The sequence below is a fragment of the Rhinopithecus roxellana genome, chromosome 1 (genome assembly GCF_007565055.1).
Source record: "Rhinopithecus roxellana isolate Shanxi Qingling chromosome 1, ASM756505v1, whole genome shotgun sequence".
Taxonomy (NCBI): domain Eukaryota; kingdom Metazoa; phylum Chordata; class Mammalia; order Primates; family Cercopithecidae; genus Rhinopithecus; species Rhinopithecus roxellana.
In genome coordinates, this window is record NC_044549.1 from 204,359,480 (window position 1) to 204,370,617 (window position 11,138).

Sequence of the window (11,138 nt, forward strand, 5' to 3'; positions counted from 1 at the left end):
TGTTCTGTAGACCTAGAGTCTGAAATTTTATGAACTGGATGAGGACACATTGATAACGTATAAAGTTGAGAGGAAAAGATGTTTGTTTTTTAGAACTTTATTAAATATTTATTAAGCACCAAGTATGTGCTCAGGAATTTTGCTGGGGAATACATATTGAAAAGGTAAATTTAGGCTGGGCACGGTGGCTCACGCCTGTAATCCCAGCACTTTGGGAGGCCGAGGCGGGCAGATCACAAGGTCAGGAGATCGAGACCATGGTGAAACCCCGTCTCTACTAAAAATACAAAAAATTAGCCGGGCGCGGTGGCGGGCGCCTGTAGTCCCAACTACTCAGGAGGCTGAGGCAGGAGAATGGCGTGAACCCGGGAGGCGGAGCTTGCAGTGAGCCGAGATCGCGCCACTGCACTCCAGCCTGGGCGACAGAGCGAGACTCCGCCTCAAAAAAAAAAAGAAAAGGTAAATTTAAAAAATGGTTCTTAGAACAAAGGTATATAATCACTGTGACAAAAAGCAAATTATATATAAAAGAGGGAGAACAGAAGAATCACGATGTCTATTGCTTACATGTCTTACATATATCATAAACATCCCATGTTCAAAACTGAGTTATTTTTTCCTCTAAACTATTTTTTTTTTTTTTTTGAGACAGAGTCTTGCTCTGTTGCCCAGGCTGGAGTGCAGTGGCAGAAGCTTGGCTCACTGCAACCCCTACCTCCCTGGTTCAAGCAATTCCCCTGCCTCAGCCTCCCAACTAGCTGGGATTACAGGCGTGTGCCACCACGCCCAGCTAATTTTTTTGTATTTTTTAGTAGGGATGGGGTTTCACCATGTTGGCCAAACTGGTCTCGAACTCTTGACCTCAGGCAGTCATCCTGCCTCGGCCTCCCAAAGTGCTGGGATTACAGGTGTGAGCCACCATGCCCGGGCCCTCCAAACTACTCTTAATAGCTCTATCCCCCACTCCAAACATTCTCCCAAAATCAATAATTTAGCACCACATTGTCTACCTTGATTCATTTTTTTCTCTCAAATACTCAAAGCCAGTCCATACCTTCATCAGGTATCTAAATCTCTTACCATCATCAGTCACTACTGTAGGTACCTTAGTCAAGCCATCATACTTTGTAAAAAACATTTATTTTATTTTATTTTATTTTTTATTATACTTTAAGTTCTAGGGTACATGTGCATAACGTGCAGGTTTGTTACATATGTATACTTGTGCCATGTTGGTGTGCTGCACCCATCAACTCGTCAGCACCCATCAATTCATCATTTATATCATGTATAACTCCCCAATGCAATCCCTCCCCCTCCCCCCTCCCCATGATAGGCCCCAGTGTGTGATGTTCCCCTTCCCGAGTCCAAGTGATCTCATTGTTCAGTTCCCACCTATGAGTGAGAACATGCGGTGTTTGGTTTTCTGTTCTTGTGATAGTTTGCTAAGAATGATGGTTTCTAGCTGCATCCATGTCCCTACAAAGGACGCAAACTCATCCTTTTTTATGGCTGCATAGTATTCCATGGTGTATATGCGCCACATTTTCTTAATCCAGTCTGTCACAGAGGCAGAGTCTTGCTTGGTTGCCCGCACTGGAGTACAGTGGCACAATTATAACTCACTGCATCCTAAAACTCCTGGACTCAATTGATCCTCGCACCTCAGCCTCCCAAGTGGCTAAGACTATAGGGATGTGCCACTATGCCTAGCTAATTTTAAAACAGTTTGTAGAGAGGGGGTTTTGCTAGGTTACCCAGGCTGGTCTTGAGCTCCTAGCTTCAGGTGATCCTCCTGCGACAGCCTTCCAAAGTGCTGGGATTACAGGTATGAGCCACTGCACCCAGCTTTCCAGTCCTTTTTTTTTTTTTTTTTTTGAGACAGAGTCTTGCTCTGTGACCCAGGCTGGAGTGCAGTGGCACAATCATGGCTCACTGCATAGGCTCAGCCTCGAGACTCAAGCAGTCCTCCCACCTCAGCCTCCCAAGTAGATGGAACTACAAGCATGGTGCTTGGCTAATTTTTGTTTTTCTTGTACAGATGGGGTTTCACCATGTTGTCCAGGCTGGTCTCGAACTCCTGAGCTCAAGCAATCCTCCCACCTCAGCCTCCCAAAGTATTGGGATTACAAATGTGAGCAACCACACCCAGCCAATTTTTAGATTTTTTTTTTTTTTGTAGAGCCAAGGTCTCACTATGTTACCCAGGCTGGTCTCCAACTCCTGGGCTTAAGCAATCTTCACACCTCCCACAGTGCTGGGATCACAAGCGTGAGCCACCATGCCCAGCTGGTTGTTTTATTATTGTTAAGCTTGAAGAGTTCTTTGTATATTTTGGATAACAGTCCTCTATCATATAAATCTTTTGCAAATATATTCTCCCAGTCTGTGGCTTGTTTTCTTTCTCTTGAATGAATTTTGAGAACTGTACGTTGAACGTTTAGCTTTCTTTTTTGCCCAGACTCCAGAAAAATAATATTACATATGTTGATGAGACTTTTCTGAAGAATTAAAAATAAGAGATAAATGTTGATGAGGATGTACAGAAAAGAGAACCCTTGTAAACTGTTTGGGGAATATAAATTGGTACAACCAGTATGGGTAGCCATATGAAGGTTCCTCAAATAATTAAAAATAGAACTACTGTATGATCCAGCAATTCCATTTCTGGGTATATATCCAAGGCAAATGAAACTGGCATGTTGAAGAGATGTAAGTGTCCACCAACAGTTGAATGTATAAAGAAAATGTGTGTATACACAGTGGAATATTATTCAGACTTAAAAAAGAAATGCTGTCATTTGCAAGAACATGGATGAATCTGGAGGACATACATTAAGTGAAATAAGCCAGGCACAGAAATACAAATACTGCATGACCTCACTTATGTGTGGAATCTAAAAAAGTCAAACTCAGAAGAGTAGAATCGTTCGGGCGCGGTGGCTCAAGCCTGGAATCCCAGCACTTTGGGAGGCCGAGACGGGTGGATCACGAGGTCAGGAGATCGAGACCATCCTGGCTAACACGGTGAAACCCCGTCTCTACTAAAAATACAAAAAAAACTAGCCGGGCGAGGTGGTGGGCGCCTGTAGTCCCAGCTACTCTGGAGGCTGAGGCTGGAGAATGGTGTGAACCCAGGAGGCGGAGCTTGCAGTGAGCTGAGATCCGGCCACTGCACTCCAGCCCAGGTGATAGAGCGAGACTCCGTCTCAAAAAAAAAAAAAAAAAAAAAAAAAAAAAAAGAGCCTGGGACAGAGCGACACTCCGTCAAAAAAAAAAAAATAGAATGATGGTTGCCAGTGGCTGAGGTTTGGGGCTGGAAAGATGTTGGTCAAAGGGCATGAAGTTTCAGTGAGATGAAGGAATCGCTTTAGGCAATCTATGGTGAAATGTGGTGATTACAGTTAATAACAGTGTTTTGGCCGGGTGCAGTGGCTCACCCCGGTAATCCCAGTACTTTGGAAGGCTGAGGTAGGAGGATCACTTGAGGCCAGGAGTTCAAGACCAGCTTAAGTAACATAGTGAGACCCTGTCTCTAAAAAATAAAAAATAAGATGCGTTGGGTGTGGTGGTACATGCCTGTAGTTCCAGCTACCCGGGAGGCTGAAGCGGGAGGATTGCTTGAGCCTAGGAGGTCAAGGCTGAAGTGAGCTATGATTGTGCCACTGCACTCCAGCCTAGGGGACAGAGTGAGACCCTGTCTCTAAAAAAAGAAAAAAAATAAAATAATAGTAGTGTTTTTGTACTTGAAAATTGCTGAAAGAGCAGGTTTTAAATGTTCTTAGAATGAATGAAAAAATAAGTATATGAGGTGATGGATGTGTTAGTTTGATTTAAGTATTCCACAATGCATACACATATATCAAAAACGTGTGTATACACCATAAATATGTGATTTTTGTTAATTTAAAAAATTAAAATAGAAGGGTAATAGAAGGGTATATTCTTCTTTTAGAGATCTAGATTTTTTATGTAAATGCAAGTGAGTAAAAATGCGATGACTTTTTTGTTGTTGTTTGTTGGTTTGTTTGAGATGGAGTTTTGCTCTTGTTGCTCAGGCTGGATTGCAATGGCATGATCTCAGCTCACTACAACCTCTGCTTCCTGGGTTTGAGCTATTCTGCTGCCTTAGCCTCCCAAGTAGCTGGGATTACAGGTGGCTGCCACCATGCCCAGCTAATTTTTTTTACATTTTTAGGAGAAATAGGGTTTCACCAAGTTGGCCAGGCTGGTCTTGAACTCCTGTCCTTAAGTGATCTGCCCACCTCAGCCTCCCAAAGTGCTGGGATTACAAGTATGAGCCACTCCCCCAGGGCTCTTTTTTTTTTTTTTTTTTTTTGAGACAGAGTCTCACTGTGTTGCCCAGCCTGAAGTGCAGTGGTGCAATCTCACTGCAACCTGTGTCTCCCAAGTTCAAGTGATTCTCCTGCCTCAGCCTCCTGAGTAGCTGGGATTACAGGCATGCACCAAGACGCCTGGCTAATTTTTGTATTTTTAGTAGAAACAGGGTTTTGCCATATTGGCCAGGCTGGTCTTGAACTCCTGACCTTAAGTGATCAACCCACCTCAGCCTCCCAAAGTGCTGGGATTACAAGCTTGAGCCACACACCCAAGTCGACTTTTCTTCTCCCTCTCTCTTCCGGGTCAGGACTTCTCCTTCTCCTTCCTTCCTTCAGGGAAGAGAGAAAGCTTCTTTCTTCTTTCTTCTCCTGCCCTCCCTCCCTCCTTTCCCTTCCTCCTTCCTTCTCCTCTCCCTCCTTTCCTCTTCCTTCCCCCCCCCTCCCCCCCCTCCCCCTTCCTCCCTTCTTCGCTCCCTTCCTTCCTTCCTTCCCCCTTCCTCCCTTCCTTCCCTTCCTTCCCTTCCTTCCTTCCTTCCTTCCTTCCTTCCTTCCTTCCTTCCTTCCTTCCTTCCTTCCTTCCTTCCTTCCTTCCTTCCTTCCCTTCCTTCCCTTCCCCTTCCTTCCTTCCTTCCTTCCTTCCTTCCTTCCTTCCTTCCTTCCTTCCTTCCTTCCTTCCCTTCCTTTCCTTCCTTTCCTTCCTTCCTTTCCTCCCTTCTCTGTCTCTCTTTCTTTCTTTTTCAAGGTCTCCCTCTGTCTCCCAGCCTAGAATGCAGTAGTGCAATCACAGCTCATTGCAGCCTTAACCTCCCAGGCTCAGGTAATCCTGCCTCAACCTCCGGAGTAGTTGGGACCACAGATGCACACCACCATTCCTAATTTCTAAAATTTTTTGTGGAGACGATGTCTCACCATGTTGGCCAGGCTGATCTCAAACTCCTGACCTCAAGTGAACCTCCTGCCTCAACCTCCCAAAGTGCTGGTATTATAGGCATGAACCACCATGCGCAGCCTAGTTCAATTTTTTTAAATGACAAAAAGATCCACTTGCTGGATTTACCTATATTCAGAAGATGTGGATAGACCAATACAAGATATAAGTTTAGAACATATCTTGAACATTTCAGATACTCTACTAAGTGTATTACATGAATTAGTTCATTTAATCCCCAAAACAATAGAGCTAACATGAGAAAGACTACGTTAGATTTGGGGTCCCCTAGATCATTGATGATCTTAGTGAGAGTGTGCTTGTTGGCCTTTTGAGGGTGGAAAGCCACATTGCATGGGGCTGAGGAATGAGTGGAAGGTGTGGAAAGGGATACTGCATGTATAGGTAGCTTGTTTTAAAAGTTTAGTTGTGAAACTGAAGACAGAGGCTGGGTACTGTAGCTCTCGCCTGTAATCCCAGCACTTTGGAAGGCCGAGGGGGGCAGATCACGTGAGGCCAGGAGTTTGAGACCAGCTACTTGGGAAGCTAAGACATGAGAATCGCTTGAACCCGGGAGGCGGAGGTTGCGGTGAGCCGAGATTGCGCCACTGCACTCCAGCCTGGGCGACAGAGACACCGTCTCAACAAAAAAAAAAAAAAGAAAAGAAAAGAAAAAAGAAAAAAAGAAAATGAAGACAGAGATAGAATAGACAAGATAGGGCAGGGATTTGTATGTTTATATTTTAGAAATTATTTAGTATAGGATATGGGAAGAGAAGTTTCACTTCATATATAGGACAAGTGCTCACATTACTAGATACTGTTTAAAAATTAATCACCAGTAATAAGTTTGAAAAAAGAACTATGAAAGTACCCAACCAAGCCGGGCACGATGGCTCATGCCTGTAATCCCGGCACTTTGGGAGGCCGAGGCAGGCAGATCACAAGGTCAGGAGATCGAGACCATCCTGGCTAACATGGTGAAACCCAGTCTCTACTAAAAATACAAAAAAATTAGCCAGGCGTGGTGGCGGGCGCCTGTAGTCCCAGTTACTCGAGAGGCTAAGGCAGGAGAATGGCGTGAACCCGGGAGGCGGAGCTTGCAGTGAGCAGAGATCACACCACTGCACTCCAGCCTGGGTGACAGAGCAAAACTCCGAGAAAGAAAGAAAGAAAAGAAGGAAGGAAGGAAGGGAGGGAGGGAGGGAGGGAGGGAAAGAAAGAAAAGAAAAAAGGAAAGGAGGAAGGAAGGAAGGAAGGAAGGGAGGGAGGGAGGGAGGGAGGGAGGAAGGGAACAGGGAGGGAGGGAGGGAGGAAGAGAACAGGGAGGGAGGGAGGGAGGAAGGGAGGAAGGAAAGGAGGGAGGGAGGGAAGAAAGGAAGGAAAGGAAGGAGAAAGAACCCAACCAATAATCCTGCCTTCCTGTTCTTTGAATCAGCTGCCGCCTTATCTGTGCATGTTATTTTTTCCCTATGCTTCTGTAGGCACTAAAGCTGTGCATATTATACTATGCACATAATGTTAAATATTTCTTTTTCTTTTTTTTTTCCAAGACGGAGTCTTTCTCTGTTGCCCAGGCTGGAGTGCAGTGGCGCAATCTTGGTTCACTGCAACCTCCGCCTCTCAGGTTCAAGCAATTCTCCGAGCTGCCTCAGCCTCCTGAGTAGCTGGAATTACAGGCGCCCACCATCATGCCCAGCTAATTTTTGTATTTCTGGTAGAGATGGGGTTTCACCATGTCAGCCAGACTGGTCTCGAACTCCTGACCTCATGATCTGCCCACCTCGACCTCCCAAAGTGCTGGGATTACAGGCATGAGCCACCGCGCCCGGCCTAGTGTTAAGCATTTCAGAGTGGCATCTTCTCAGCCTGATTTTTTCCTTAATGCAATGCCTAAAACACATCACTGTTTTCTATGCTTTAGCTTTATGAGACCTATATTAATATTTTCCATTATTTTCCTGTTATTTGCCTTCAAAAGTTCATCTATTTTTAAACCATTAATTAGTTTCCAAGCAGATGGCACAACAACTGAAATCTTTTGCAGAGTCAGAGGCTTTGGTACATATTGTTAGAACCCCAAACTTTATGGCTCTTTGTTCAGACATCTTATTAACAATAGATATTGCATCCAAATTTTAGTTATAATACAAATTAAAATAACTACTGGTGGCCAAAAAAAAAAAAAGAGAAAAAGCTACTAAAAATTTTTTTTTTTTTTGAGACGGAGTCTCGCTCTGTCGCCCAGGCTGGAGTGTAGTGGCCCGATCTCAGCTCACTGCAAGCTCCGCCTCCCGGGTTCACGCCATTCTCCTGGCTCAGCCTCCCGAGTAGCTGGGACTGCAGGCGCCGCCACCTCGCCTGGCTAGTTTTTTGTATTTTTTAGTAGAGACGGGGTTTCACCATGTTAGCCAGGATGGTCTCGATCTCCTGACCTCGTGATCCGCCCGTCTCGGCCTCCCAAAGTTCTGGGATTACAGGCTTGAGCCACCGCGCCCGGCCGCTACTAAAAATTTTTAAATCACCACCCCCTATTTTTTGTTAAATGACATTTTGGACAGTAAAATGGCAGGTCTTGTAGGAAGGCGATATTCCAATGCCCCATAACAAAACACTTGAGCACAGAGCTAGACAGCTCAGAGCTAATTTTGGAGCTCAGCAGTCAAAGCAAAGTTTTTCAAAATGGTATCTGAGAAAAAACAGGGCTTCAGTTTACATTCTTTTGTTTAAACTCCATGTGTACAAAACTAAACTCAAACTTTCCCCACCAAATAATGCCAAAACTGTGGAGGAGTGTCTTCCTGACACCCATGCTAGGCACCAAGTCGTCTTTGCTGCCTTCTTGCCCTCACGCTTACATCTCAGAGGTTTCTAAGCTCTGTCAATATTGCCATCAGAAGGACCCTTGAATCTGTCCTTGTCTAGCTTTTCAGTATCTACTCTTTCTTTGATCCTTTATTACCCACCCCCCAATTAGTCTTTTTCAGTCCCTCCTCTGTCACCCTCGCTCATCCTGGATATGATTATCTTTTCAAAACAAATGTAATCATACACGAAAATATTCCCAGTTTTACCACTTGTAGTTCCCTATAGATTGCAGGATAAAATCAAAATTTAATTTGCCCGTAGGCCCTTCATGCCGTGGCCCTGGTCCACAAGCGTATTTCCAAGCCATATTTCTTTCTGCCCTCTATATGTCCCCTGGGTTCACGTGAAGCGCAGCTGTTTTTTTTTTTTTTTTTTTTTTTTTCTAACACAGGTCTTGTTTCCTTACTTTCTTTTTCTCTTCTCTGAATAGCAACTCTCTAACCTTCTGGTCAAATTCCACCTCCTACATTAAGCTTTTTGTGTGTGTGATTTTCTTCCTTTGCATCCCTATTATTATTTTACGCTTCTTTCTCCCAAATCGCATCTGCTGCTCTGCATTGTAAAATTAAGTCTCCCTGTCCTCTCTTTCCCTGGACTAATCACATCTTTCTTCAATATTTTCTAACTCATAGGAAGGTACACGCTGAATGTTTAATTATTCTCGAGTCTTGAGGTACAGTCACTGGTGAAGCATTAGTATGTGATTCCAATCTGTAATGATGGAGCCCTGTTGCTCATCTACAGCTGGATGTAAATGGACGGGCCAAGGCGAAGTTTGCATAGATTCCAGCGCCTTGGGTTTTTTCTCGATTGGAGGTACGAAGGCATTCCAGCTGTGCTGCTCTTCCTCTCTTTTCTCTAGATCTGGACACAAAAGCAAACTTGCTGGACGGTCAAGGATGCGAGGGTGCAAGGTATGTGTAGATTCTAGTAGATGGGATTTGGCCTAACACAGAAACTTCTATTCCATTTACTTTGAGCTGAGTTTATCTACCCTGTAGTCCTACAGTATTCAAAGGTGATGGGGATCAGTGCTAAATTAGTGATACTTGGATCCTCTCTCAGGGAGGACTGGAATAGTTTGGTTTGAAGAGCCCTCTATTTCCAAGTGCTGCTTAGCAGGGAAACATGGTGATATTTTATATTTTTTACTGATATGTCAGTCCATGGAGATACAAATGTTAATTTCAACAGATGTGTCCATTTTGCTCAGTAAAAGGTGTCAGGACATTGTACCACCACCAAAAATAGCTTCTTAAAGGCAATGGGTCCCTGGATGTAGAAAGGTTAAAAATAAAACAAAAACATTTTTACATCTTTTTCACATGCTGGTAAAATATGCTCTCCACAAGGGCTTTTTCAGTGCACTGCTTATCGGGGTAGTTTCTTGCATAACCCAAGTGACAAATATCTCTGCCAAGTTTGCATAAATTCCCAGGGATTTTTCATCTGCTTCTTTCCTTTCGAGCTATTTATTGATACGGGAAGGCTTATTTAATAGCATTTTGTTATCCATGTGCATCTTAATCCAGCTTTGAAGATAATTTGGTTTTGGCTGCTATTCAATTCCAAGACAACAATTTAAGGTGGGTGACTGGATAGCTGGTTGGCAGCTGGGGTTTAGAATAGCTGTGTTCTTAATTTGGTTTGCTTCAGTTAGACATTAATTTTCTTCTTACATTCAAACAGCAACAATAAGATTTTACTAAGTATTGTCAAAGTAAAGGAGAACTGACGAAAATAGGAAATAGGGTGAATTTGTGGATCTGGAACCACATTACACCTTTGAAAACAGAGGATGTCTTTTTATGACATGAAGTTGGCCACAGTAGCAGCACCATGTCACTACATATATGATGTTTTACTGTGACTGTAATCATTTCCCCTAAAAATTAACAAATGCAGTTGGCCCTTTGTATTCCTGGGTTCCACATCCATGGATTCAACCAACCTTGGGTAAAAAATATTTGGAAAAGAAATTACATCTGTATGAAACATGTGCAGACATGTGTTCTTATCATTATTCCCTCAGCAATACACTATAACCACTATTCACACAGCATCACATTGTATTAGGCAGTATACGTAATCTCAAGATTACTTAAACTTCCCCCCTCGAGATGACTGAAAGTACATGGGAGCCAGGCACGGTGGCTCATGCCTGTAATCCAAGTGCTTTGGGAGGCCTTGGCAGGAGGATCACCTGAACCCAGGAGGTTGAGGCTGCAGTGAGCCATGATTGCACCGCTGTACTCCAGCCTGGGTGACAGAGTGATACCCTGTCTTGGAAAACAAAAGTGAAGTATATGGGAGGATGCGCACAGGTTATATGCAAATACAGTGCTATGCCTTTTTTTTTTTAATCAGGAATGTGAACATCTGCAGATTTTGGTATCACAGGAGGTCTTGGAACCAACCATCTGCGGACATGAGGGACGGCCACACAATGAAAACTTGATATGATGTAGTGTATTAGTCTGTTTTCAAAATGCTGATAAAGACATACCCAAGACTGGGCAATATATAAAAGAAAGAGGTGTACTGGACTTACGGTTCCACGTGGCTGGGGAGACCTCACAATCATGGCGGAAGGTGAAAGGCACGTCTCACATGGCAGCAGACAATAGAAGACAGCTTGTGCAGGGAAGCTCCTCTTTCTAAAACCATCAGATCTGCTGGGACTTACTCACTATCACGAGAACAGCACGAGAAAGACCTGCCCCCGATTCAGTTACCTCCCAGGGGGTCCCTCCCACAACACGTGGGAGTTCAAGATGAGATTTGGGTGGGGACACAGGCGTGTATCACACAGGTCATTTCCAAGGTGCCTCCACTAGGTACTGGTGCATCCGATATTCCAACCCAGGTAGCCTCTGGAGCCTGTGCTCTTGAAGCAGGTGCGCCAGTGTTGCCACGTAAGTCCATGTTACACCTCTTTCATCTGCTATTTGTTTGTATTGCTCTTTGCATATTTGTGTTTCTATTTTCTTCTGGGATATGCA